Genomic DNA, 11,120 nt, shown 5'->3' on the forward strand with positions numbered 1-11,120 from the left:
CATGGTTTTTCTTCTTGTTCTTGATAGTTTGGGATAAAAATTGGTCCTTTCACATCTTGTATGAGGAATACCAAATGTCTACATGCACTACCTGTCTGATAAGAAACTCAGTCGCTCCCATGTCCTTGGCAATGGATTTAGAGGGAACATTGTCAATCATGGCCTGGATCACACCAACAAATTCCAGAGTTCTTTTCTTATCAGAATGATCAGAGTGTTGTAATCACCATTAGACTCATCCAACTTTTTCCAAATCCTCTGCATTGTCCTCACATTGACATACACTGAAATGTTTGTACTGGAGCTTCCAGCGTGAATGCCAAGCAGTACAGCATGTCGTTTCCAAATCTCTGGCAGAGTGAATTGCGTCATGGTGCTGTTTTACCCACAGACAGTGCCCAACTGATCCTACTATACTGTGTAGTTGATAAAATCAAAAGCAAACAATGCGCATGTGCTAAATTAAAAATATAAAATGGCAACAATTTACCCAATTGCACACACATCATATATATACTTTTGTCATAACAACTATTGATTTTAGTACGATACACCTATATCATGTGTGTGTAAACACATACATAACAGACAGGGTGTGTCTGTGAATAATTTTTTATTGACGTCTTAGAGTAACAAGTGTAATATACCAACTGTTATCAGAGTAGATTTATTCATTGAGCAAACTGGGTAGATTGAAATCTTTATTGTGCTAAGCATTAAATCCCCAATGCATTATAATATAACATCAATAGTTTATCATTCCAAATGAATATGTTTAATCTGAGTTAATTTCGACTACAAAGCAGTAAACATCTATCATCTGAATCAAATATAAATAAAACAACCATTCTTTCACCAATGTCACTTATATTACATGTGAATTCTACTTTTAATATAATACCAGTTTGGATTTTCAATTAGACAGAGCAAACTAGAGTGAATTATTTTCAATTATTTGGGCTTTTACATGCTGTTTACAGAACAGGCTAATGTAAATATAAGCATAAATGGAAAAGAAAAAAAATGAGGCAGAAAAACAAAGCATTTCTTCAATTACTTGTAATCATTTTGAGAAGTAGTTATATTAAAATGATACTCTGGGAAACATTATTCTTCTTCAGTATTCCAGTTTTTCTATATTCCATGGTTAAATTTTTCAGATCCAATTTCATATAATTTTTTTTTCCATACAACAGCACATTAATTTTCAGGACTTGCATTACAACATATGTTGGTTTCAGATTTGACTTTAGGTTAATTTTGCAGTTCAAAAGCATTACTTCCAATCATAGGCTCTTGAAAAATGTTAATCTTGAGCAAATCTCTCTTTGTAGATTAATCTTTGCCCCTCACATATTATTGGAGCATATCTTTCTTTTGTAGATTAATTTGCTTGTCTCAAGCAAAACTAAATATATATTTAGAGGTAATATTTATCCCCACTTAAATGTGAATGTGCCATTAGAACAAACTATACTACAGTAGTTACCATGAGAGCAAATCTGATATTTGTTTTTGGTGCAAAATGCACTCATGTTTATATCGCTAGTGGGGAGATAAATTCCCACACCACCACATCATGTGATTTCGACCTTCCTTCATCTTATCGATGATGGACACCCAATTGCTAGAGTAACTCGTCTCCCCACCAGCAATAACAGAGCCAGAACAGGCGCCAGTGAGCTTTTTAAGAAGTATTTATTAGTGACAAAAGCAATATTAATACTGATAAAGCTATGTATCCTACTACTGGTACTGTTGTACTATGATTATCACCAACACATTACTTTCAACAAGTCCTGATGGTACACTCTACAACATGACTGTCTCAATACACTTCACACAGCAGATCCAAACTACCATGATTGAATTATGATACATGTAGTGTTTGATAAGTGATTCAATCCCAAGCTCTTGTTCAATCACTGTGTTGTAACGTCTCTTGAGTACAAAATATATAAACAGAACTTCAATGAAAGTACAACATGTAGATTAAACCAGTAATCTCATAGGTTCTTCACTTCCGTACAGTTAATTCAATTGTCACTGAATGATATAACAGAGCCAGTATACCATAAAACAAAACAAATGTATATATTTGATAATGGTGGAGGTGTGAAGGCAATAACACTGTACATATAAATATATATCATAACCAGCGAAGCATGTAAGTACCACTAAAGCTGACCTACTTGTTAAGTGAAGCGTTCCACCCATGCCAACTAAATCAAATGTAATGGCTTAGTAGTTAATAATAACTTTGATGTGAAAGTATAAAACATTAAAAAAACAAAACAGGCAGTAAGAATTTGGGACATTCATGCTTTTATGAACCAATGATATAAAACGTGTGGATGACTTAGTTGACAGAGAACTAAAATACAACACTTACCATGTACATTAACTTATGCCACAGCAGTTATAGTAGCAGTAGAAACAATATTCAAATATGTATATATATATATATATATATATATATATATATATATATAAATATTTTGTATAACATCATCCCTGACATCATAAACAGACCTTTATTGATATTTAAAAAATTATTATAGAAAGCAATAGCTGACATGTTAATGTAACTCATGTTTTTTTACTTCTGGACCTGTAGCTATGTGGTTGCAAGATGGACCACATTATCAAATCTGTATCAATAATTATAATAATAATTTCAAATTTTGGCACAAGGCCAGCAAGTTCAGAGGAGTGGGGTTAAGTCAATTATATTGACTTCAGTCTACAACTGGTACTTATTTTATTGACTCTGAAAGGATGGAAGGCAAAGTTGACCTCGGCAGCATTTCAACTGCAAACATTGCTAAGCATTTTGCCTGGCATAATAATGATTTTGCCAGCTGATCATCTTAGTGAACTATATAAGCAATTGATGAATATATACTTAATTCAGATGATTTCAATGAATAATAAATTTTCCAAAAGTAACTTTATCTTCTAGATCATTACAATCACTGGACTGCAGCGATGCTGGGACACTGCCTTGAAGAATTTTAGGTGAACAAATCTACCTCAGCACTTATTCTATTGGTCTCTTTTGCCTAACAGTTAAGCTACAGAGATGTAAACAAACCAATACTAGATGTCAAATGGCAGTGAGAGACAAACACATAGATATACATACATATGGTGGTTGTCTATTCTTTATATAGAGTTTGACCGCCTCTTGCACCTACACCTTAGCACTATGATGGCGTCTGATGTGGCATTTTAAACCAGACTATGTTCTGAAAAGACACCTAGATAGATTGCACCTCTGATTTGGACCACCAAGACTTGCAGATAAGTTCTGCTCTTAGTGGATTTTAACATGTCTTTTGAGGCCTCCGTTGGATTTGCAAATCTGGCATACACTGCATTCAATATACACATATACATGAATGTATATATGTTTATACATGATGGGTTTCTTTTAGTTATTGCCAACCAACTCCACTTACAAAGCTTTGGTTGGCCCAGGTCTGTAGTAGAAGATACTGGCCTAAGGTACCATGCAATATGACTGAACCTAAAACTGTGGTTGGGAAACAAGCTTCTTATACATATATTTTCCTATTATTTCTCCACGTGCAGTTAACAAAACCCCACTATTTACTGACTTATATATATACTGACGAGTAGCTATATTTTTGAATAGAACTTATTTTCGATAATTTCAATTGATTTTAATCGATTTAAATTTCTTTTCTATTTGAAAATTGGTTATGAAACACGTGTAATCTTTTTATTATATTTATCTTATGATATTTACTTTACTTTATATTATACTCATTTATTGTGATTTTAATTATTAATTTTTCTATATGTGATAGTGGATTTTCATCGATGAGTTCTTGAAAATTGGTTATTTTCCCTAAAACTATATATATTTTATATATACTTTATCTATAAGGCTCAATTTAATTTTAATTTTTTATAAATTGATTTTAATTGAGTTTTTTACCTGTAATTTTGGATTTTGTCCCTAATAATATTATATATAAATATATATATACATCATCCTAATTCAGTTCAAATTTAGCCTTCAGAACTGTACGTATGTGTATGCTACATAAAAATAAGATATGAATCTAGAATAACTATAGCAGAAGCCAAATTATGAATGTTTTTTTATCTTTTACTTCTTTTAGTCATTAGGTTATGGCCATGCTGGGGCACCACCTTGAAGAATTTTTAGTTGAATGAATCAACCCCAGTACTTATATATATATATATATATATATATATATAAACAAAATTTGGAGATACATTTTGAAAGTATCTCCAAATCCACATAGGCGAGCCAGCCCATCATCTTCCCTCACGGAAGGGTAAAGGATTATCAATTTATTAATAAATTAATAATTAATAATTTTTACCAAGCCCTTCGGTATGTAAGCACCATTATCGGTGTGGAACTTATTTAAATGTTCTTATACATTTATACACAAAATTAAGGGATCAGCAACAGGTTGCTTCACCACATAGGCTCGCCTATGTGGATTTGGAGATACTTTCAAAATGTGTCGACTGCAATGATGGCACTAGATCATGCATGCACATTTGCCAGTATCGTCGAATTTACAACAGAAATATCATACCGTTGAGGTAATGAAGAGTTTTTATGCTCCTAAACCAGAAACATGTCTATGATTAACTATGGCTAGTTTAGTTCGTTATTTTTCTTCTTGTTTTGCCTATGTGAGTTGCGGGTAACTGCTATCTGTTGGAGTTTCAGCATTTTTAGCTGCTATTTCTGAACTTCGGTATGTGGTGAAGCAACCTATTGCTGATCCCTTAATTTTGTTTATATATATATATATATAAGTACTGGGGTTGATTCATTCAACTAAAAATTCTTCAAGGTGGTGCCCCAGCATGGCCATAACCTAATGACTAAAAGCAGTAAAAGATAAAAAAATATTCATAATTTGGCTTCTGCTATAGTTATTCTAGATTCATATCTTATTTTTATGTAGCATACACATACGTACAGTTCTGAAGGCTAAATTTGAACTGAATTAGGATGATGTATATATATATTTATATATATATATATAAGTCAGTAAATAGTGGGGTTTTGTTAACTGCACGTGGAGAAATAATAGGAAAATATATGTATAAGAAGCTTGTTTCCCAACCACAGTTTTAGGTTCAGTCATATTGCATGGTACCTTAGGCCAGTATCTTCTACTACAGACCTGGGCCAACCAAAGCTTTGTAAGTGGAGTTGGTTGGCAATAACTAAAAGAAACCCATCATGTATAAACATATATACATTCATGTATATGTGTATATTGAATGCAGTGTATGCCAGATTTGCAAATCCAACGGAGGCCTCAAAAGACATGTTAAAATCCACTAAGAGCAGAACTTATCTGCAAGTCTTGGTGGTCCAAATCAGAGGTGCAATCTATCTAGGTGTCTTTTCAGAACATAGTCTGGTTTAAAATGCCACATCAGACGCCATCATAGTGCTAAGGTGTAGGTGCAAGAGGCGGTCAAACTCTATATAAAGAATAGACAACCACCATATGTATGTATATCTATGTGTTTGTCTCTCACTGCCATTTGACATCTAGTATTGGTTTGTTTACATCTCTGTAACTTAACTGTTAGGCAAAAGAGACCAATAGAATAAGTGCTGAGGTAGATTTGTTCACCTAAAATTCTTCAAGGCAGTGTCCCAGCATCGCTGCAGTCCAGTGATTGTAATGATCTAGAAGATAAAGTTACTTTTGGAAAATTTATTATTCATTGAAATCATCTGAATTAAGTATATATTCATCAATTGCTTATATAGTTCACTAAGATGATCAGCTGGCAAAATCATTATTATGCCAGGCAAAATGCTTAGCAATGTTTGCAGTTGAAATGCTGCCGAGGTCAACTTTGCCTTCCATCCTTTCAGAGTCAATAAAATAAGTACCAGTTGTAGACTGAAGTCAATATAATTGACTTAACCCCACTCCTCTGAACTTGCTGGCCTTGTGCCAAAATTTGAAATTATTATTATAATTATTGATACAGATTTGATAATGTGGTCCATCTTGCAACCACATAGCTACAGGTCCAGAAGTAAAAAAACATGAGTTACATTAACATGTCAGCTATTGCTTTCTATAATAATTTTTTAAATATCAATAAAGGTCTGTTTATGATGTCAGGGATGATGTTATACAAAATATTTATATATATATATATATATATATATATATATATATATATATACATATTTGAATATTGTTTCTACTGCTACTATAACTGCTGTGGCATAAGTTAATGTACATGGTAAGTGTTGTATTTTAGTTCTCTGTCAACTAAGTCATCCACACGTTTTATATCATTGGTTCATAAAAGCATGAATGTCCCAAATTCTTACTGCCTGTTTTGTTTTTTTAATGTTTTATACTTTCACATCAAAGTTATTATTAACTACTAAGCCATTACATTTGATTTAGTTGGCATGGGTGGAACGCTTCACTTAACAAGTAGGTCAGCTTTAGTGGTACTTACATGCTTCGCTGGTTATGATATATATTTATATGTACAGTGTTATTGCCTTCACACCTCCACCATTATCAAATATATACATTTGTTTTGTTTTATGGTATACTGGCTCTGTTATATCATTCAGTGACAATTGAATTAACTGTACGGAAGTGAAGAACCTATGAGATTACTGGTTTAATCTACATGTTGTACTTTCATTGAAGTTCTGTTTATATATTTTGTACTCAAGAGACGTTACAACACAGTGATTGAACAAGAGCTTGGGATTGAATCACTTATCAAACACTACATGTATCATAATTCAATCATGGTAGTTTGGATCTGCTGTGTGAAGTGTATTGAGACAGTCATGTTGTAGAGTGTACCATCAGGACTTGTTGAAAGTAATGTGTTGGTGATAATCATAGTACAACAGTACCAGTAGTAGGATACATAGCTTTATCAGTATTAATATTGCTTTTGTCACTAATAAATACTTCTTAAAAAGCTCACTGGCGCCTGTTCTGGCTCTGTTATTGCTGGTGGGGAGACGAGTTACTCTAGCAATTGGGTGTCCATCATCGATAAGATGAAGGAAGGTCGAAATCACATGATGTGGTGGTGTGGGAATTTATCTCCCCACTAGCGATATAAACATGAGTGCATTTTGCACCAAAAACAAATATCAGATTTGCTCTCATGGTAACTACTGTAGTATAGTTTGTTCTAATGGCACATTCACATTTAAGTGGGGATAAATATTACCTCTAAATATATATTTAGTTTTGCTTGAGACAAGCAAATTAATCTACAAAAGAAAGATATGCTCCAATAATATGTGAGGGGCAAAGATTAATCTACAAAGAGAGATTTGCTCAAGATTAACATTTTTCAAGAGCCTATGATTGGAAGTAATGCTTTTGAACTGCAAAATTAACCTAAAGTCAAATCTGAAACCAACATATGTTGTAATGCAAGTCCTGAAAATTAATGTGCTGTTGTATGGAAAAAAAAATTATATGAAATTGGATCTGAAAAATTTAACCATGGAATATAGAAAAACTGGAATACTGAAGAAGAATAATGTTTCCCAGAGTATCATTTTAATATAACTACTTCTCAAAATGATTACAAGTAATTGAAGAAATGCTTTGTTTTTCTGCCTCATTTTTTTTCTTTTCCATTTATGCTTATATTTACATTAGCCTGTTCTGTAAACAGCATGTAAAAGCCCAAATAATTGAAAATAATTCACTCTAGTTTGCTCTGTCTAATTGAAAATCCAAACTGGTATTATATTAAAAGTAGAATTCACATGTAATATAAGTGACATTGGTGAAAGAATGGTTGTTTTATTTATATTTGATTCAGATGATAGATGTTTACTGCTTTGTAGTCGAAATTAACTCAGATTAAACATATTCATTTGGAATGATAAACTATTGATGTTATATTATAATGCATTGGGGATTTAATGCTTAGCACAATAAAGATTTCAATCTACCCAGTTTGCTCAATGAATAAATCTACTCTGATAACAGTTGGTATATTACACTTGTTACTCTAAGACGTCAATAAAAAATTATTCACAGACACACCCTGTCTGTTATGTATGTGTTTACACACACATGATATAGGTGTATCGTACTAAAATCAATAGTTGTTATGACAAAAGTATATATATGATGTGTGTGCAATTGGGTAAATTGTTGCCATTTTATATTTTTAATTTAGCACATGCGCATTGTTTGCTTTTGATTTTATCAACTACACAGTATAGTAGGATCAGTTGGGCACTGTCTGTGGGTAAAACAGCACCATGACGCAATTCACTCTGCCAGAGATTTGGAAACGACATGCTGTACTGCTTGGCATTCACGCTGGAAGCTCCAGTACAAACATTTCAGTGTATGTCAATGTGAGGACAATGCAGAGGATTTGGAAAAAGTTGGATGAGTCTAATGGTGATTACAACACTCTGATCGTTCTGATAAGAAAAGAACTCTGGAATTTGTTGGTGTGATCCAGGCCATGATTGACAATGTTCCCTCTAAATCCATTGCCAAGGACATGGGAGCGACTGAGTTTCTTATCAGACAGGTAGTGCATGTAGACATTTGGTATTCCTCATACAAGATGTGAAAGGACCAATTTTTATCCCAAACTATCAAGAACAAGAAGAAAAACCATGCTATGAAGTTTTTGAACAAGCTCAAGCATTCCCTCCAACTGAATATGCTTTGGTTTTTGTCAGACGAGAAAAATTTCTGCCAGGATCAGATGGTGAGCACAAAAATCAACCGTTGGTTTGCCATGTCCCCAAAACGAGTACTGAGAGTGATAAAAGTCAAACATCCAGACAATATCATGCTGTTTAGAGTGATCACTATTGATGACAATGTTATGCCACCATACTGTGAAACTTAGTTGTGGGCTGTACTTTTGTATGAGCAGGTTTTTCCTTGTTTAGGCGTTCTTGTAAGGAGATTGAATCTTCGCATTGGTGTAATGGAAAGATATGGAAATTCAGTGTTTTATTTCTTGCACATCTTTAGATATGTTCGCTCAGTGCTATCTGCCTGTATTGATAAAAACGAATCTGTTCTTTATGCAGCTTGACTCTGCATCTCAAAGTAAGGCTCGTTTTGCATTTAAAGTTTGTGATATAGTCTTTTTCTTTTTCTGTCAGGCCTTTTCCATGTTTGAGTATTAAAGCTGCAAGAATTTTTAATTGTTTTTTGCTGCCTATAGTTTGCAACTTTTACATAAAAGGAGTCATTTTCCAGTATGGACAATGGTAGGTTTCTATAGTATTCTGTGTCCATCGGGACTACAGCACTACCTTTGCTTCTTTGATTGTCAGGTCTTTGTCGTTTTTTAGCTGTAGTAGGTGCTTCCATTGTAGGTTGTTGAAGTTAGGTACAATTTTTGGTTTATAGATAGTGTGGGGAAAATTCTGGATATGGTTGTAGAAGTCATCTAGTGTTTTATTCCTTCCCTTGGGTGGTAGATAATTACTTTTGTTTTTCACTTCTGCAATATTATCTTTAATTGCATTGGAGCTGGGTCTACATGGGGTGGAGTTTCAGCATTTTTAGCTGCTATTTCTGAACTTCGGTATGTGGTGAAGCAACCTGTTGCTGATCCCTTAATTTTGTTTATAAATGTATAAGAACTTTTAAATAAGTTCCACACCGATAATGGTGCTTACATACCGAAGGGCTTGGTAAAAATTATTAATTATTAATTTATTAATAAATTGATAATACTTTACCCTTTTAATTGTTTGTAATAATTAATTATTCACTCCCAGATAGTAAACCACAGATTTTCCGCAGTACCACCTGCGACGCACATGGTAATCCGTGAGGGAAGATGATGGGCTGGCTCGCCTATGTGGATTTGGAGATACTTTCAAAATGTGTCGACTGCAATGATGGCGCTAGATCATGCATGCACATTTGCCAGTATCGTCGAATTTACAACAGGAATATCATACCGATGAGGTAAAGAAGAGTTTTTATTCTTCTAAACCAGAAACATGTCTATGATTAACTATGGCTAGTTTAGTTCGTTATTTTTCTTCTTGTTTTGCCTATGTGAGTTGCGGGTAACTGCTATCTGTTGGAGTTTCAGCATTTTTAGCTGCTATTTCTGAACTTTGGTATGTGGTGAAGCAACCTATTGCTGATCCCTTAATTATGTTTATAAATGTATAAGAACTTTTAAATAAGTTCCACACTGATAATGGTGCTTACATACCGAAGGGCTTGGTAAAAATTATTAATTATTAATTTATTAATAAATTGATAATCCTTTACCCTTTTAATTGTAATAATATATATATATATATATATATATATATATATATATAAAACAATCTAGAATGTCTTTAAAAGAAAACTTGAAACTAAGAATAGACAACTTATAAATAACAGACCAATTAGAAACAACTGTACTTTTCTACAGGCAAGTGACAATCTTTTCACATATCGTGACCATTTCTAAAGGAATACGTATTCTGAACTCATGCTAAAAAATCATTTCTAAGAGTGTATCTCCTCAGATCTATATTAGCATTTAGTGGGTTGGTCATCATCCTCATGATGTCTGCTTTCCAAGCTGGCATGGGTTGGATGGTTTGACAGGAGCTGGCAGGGCAGAAAACTGCACCAAGCCTTACCGCCTGTTTTGACATGGTTTTTATAGCTGGATGCCCTTCCTAGCACAAATCACCACGCATAGTGGTCTGAATGTTTTTTTTATGTGGTACCAGCACAGGTGAGATCAGTTTTGGCATGGTTTTTACAGTTGGATGCCCTTCCAAATGCCAACCACTTTACAGTATCGTGCTTTTTACGTGGCATCAGCGCTGATAGGATCACCAAATAACTTGCAAGACAAAGGTCCTTTGAGAGGGGTGGGGCAATGGAGAAGGTGATCTTGTGGTAGATGATGAAAGGTTAGAGTGTGACAGAGAGACAGAGAAGAAAAAACAGGTGTCTTTGCTGTAGAGGAGGTACATGGTTACCCAGAAAGAGAGAGAGAGAGAGAGAGAGAGAGGAATAGAGGGAGAGAGAGAGAGAGGAATAGAGGGAGAGAGAGAGAGGAATAGAGGGAGAGAGAGA

Source organism: Octopus bimaculoides, chromosome 13 (genome assembly GCF_046866305.1).
Source record: "Octopus bimaculoides isolate indiv1 chromosome 13, ASM4686630v1, whole genome shotgun sequence".
In the NCBI taxonomy this organism is placed as follows: Eukaryota; Metazoa; Mollusca; class Cephalopoda; order Octopoda; family Octopodidae; genus Octopus; species Octopus bimaculoides.